Raw genomic sequence first — 2,605 nt, 5'->3', positions numbered from 1 at the left:
AGAACAACAAGGGACCTTACAAAGCTGTCATCATTCTTAATTGTCTTAGATTTATATTTCAGTGCTTATTTTTGTAGATATATTCCTGTGTTATAAAGGAATTAGATCAGTTTCAGTTTTTATCATGGATTCTAAGTTATATCTAGAGTTAGCTATGGTGACTGGATGAAGTCAAAATCGAATAGAGTTAATTGATTTAGTGGGCAAAATAGTTGTTGCTTTGAAACGTGTTTTAACAGAGTTGTTACAGTGAGGGGGAAGGGATTTAGAGTTAAATTCCTAGATTGCAAGAGTTTTTAATTAGAATACTTGCTCCTTGATGATAATGGAGTTGAGTTGAAATCTTGTGAGTATGGGTCGTAAATTTCACCATCCTTGAGAAAGGGGCTTTCCATGTAAACTGTTTGTGTTATTTACTTTATCACTTTTACTTAAATTACTGTTCTTGCTGAGTCAAGGGACCTGGTCCATTTATATATAGCAGACACATACAGTCTAACAAATTGTTTATCCCTTCCAATTGCACACGAAAAATTAAGAAGTAACCCTACAAAAGATACCTAAGGTCCTAATTATAAAATTTGGGAAACTAATTCCTTTCTCTCATAGGATTAAAATCTTTAAAAGTAAGGATATTTCGTCGGGGTGACCTTGGTGTGGCGCGCTACCAATGCGGCAGGATGGAGCTTATGAAGTTTAGGCCTTGGCGTGGCGCGCCAGCAGTGCTCCACGGTGAGTGCTTATAAAGTTTGCTGGTTGGGGCAGCGCCAAGGATGCGCCTCAACCCACATTATCATTGTTTCATCTGTTGTGTGCTTCTTGGAGTTACGTCCATACTTCTTTTCTGTACTAGCTCCCATGGGCTAAATTTCCCTTTGAAATCTCATGTATAATCTAACCAATCACATGTCTTAATGTGCGACCATTGTAAGTAAATTTAAACATAAAAAATAGCATAAATTTTTTTCTCAAAATACAAGACATATGTGGAGAACTATTAGTAAATAGACCTATAAATAAGTTTAATATCACTATCCATACTTAAACGTTTGTTCGTCCTCAAATAATCTCTAAACTATCAATTCACCATTAACCCCTAAGGAATATTCCACCCCCACTAGAATCAACAAAATACTTTTAATCATTCTTTTGTAGTTCACCTTTATGAAATTAATATAATATCATTTCAAAACTTCAGTATACCAATTGACACAGCATAACCTCAATGAATGACTCATCCACAACAACGTAGCAAAAAAATTATTGCTCTAAAATGCACACACAAGTGTAGGCGGTTGCAAAAGTAATAAATGACACTTTCAGAACCGGGTTGTCGAAACCAAAGTGCATATGATCAATTTATATTCAAGTCAACTAATTCCACAAATTAGAGAAAGTATTTTCAAGAATCTTGTATTTTTTATACTACTTTTGCAAATAATTCAATTTTGAAAATAAGAAATAATGACAACTACAATTTGGTGTTATTGCTGCGACATACTTAAGGTTTCATGTATCCCATCTCTCTCATGAATTACTTATGATTATCACTATTAATTTAAAATGATCATGATCTCTCGATATCCAACCGCCTACCCAAGTTGACTATTTATCTACATCATTGAGCAGAGATATACAGACTCAACTGGTGAGAATTTATATTTCATCCTGTTTCGTAATCAAGTATTGTGTTCGTTCTAGTGTCAATTCTAAACACGAATATAAACAACTGGTATGCAAGAAAGATTGCGCTCTTTGTATTCATTGATCTATCTAACTATTCATCTCTTGAGTTTACGAATAAACAATATATTAATCTCAATATTTGGTCAGTCATGAAATATATTAAAACAAGAAAACAAAAATAATTCATTTGCTACCCATATTAATCCATGAAAATCGATGTTCAACAATCACCCATGGTTACAAAACCAAAATAAAGGCTTTTAGACACTCATAATCATTGAAAACATAAAAAAAGCGTTTTAATGTAATTCAAGACAAAAAATATTGGAGGATTGAAACCTTAGATGAATTATTTATCACTTGCTCTTGCACAAGAAAAAAAAACCTACAGAAGAAACCTGAGGTCCTAAATAAAATTTGGAAAACTAATTTTTTTCTCTCATAGGATTGGGAATCCTTAAAACTAAGGATTTTTCATGCATTGTGATACTTTTGAAGCTTATCCCTGGATGCCAGGGTGAGTGCTTTAGAAGTTTGCTGGTAAGGGCAGCGCGTTAAGGATGTGCCTCAATGCAAAGTTTCACATTTTCATCAGTTGCGTGCTCCTTGGAGTTCCGTCCGCACTTCTCTTCATTGTACTAGCTCCCATGCACTCAATTATCCTTCAAAAACTCCTGCATAAGCTAATTGCATGTCTTAGTGTGCAATCATTGCAAGTTAATTCAAACATAACAAAATAGCATGAAGAGTATTCTCAAAACACAAGATATATGTGGGCGACTATTAGTAATTAGGCATATAAATACGCCTAAGATCACCACTCCATACTTAAACTTTTATTCATCCTCGAACAATCTCTAAACTAGTAATTTACTATTAACACCTAAGGACTTGCCCACCCACAATAGAATTAGCTAAA

This window comes from Solanum pennellii, chromosome 10, assembly GCF_001406875.1.
Source record: "Solanum pennellii chromosome 10, SPENNV200".
Taxonomy (NCBI): domain Eukaryota; kingdom Viridiplantae; phylum Streptophyta; class Magnoliopsida; order Solanales; family Solanaceae; genus Solanum; species Solanum pennellii.
Note: the sequence above shows the minus strand (reverse complement) of the source record.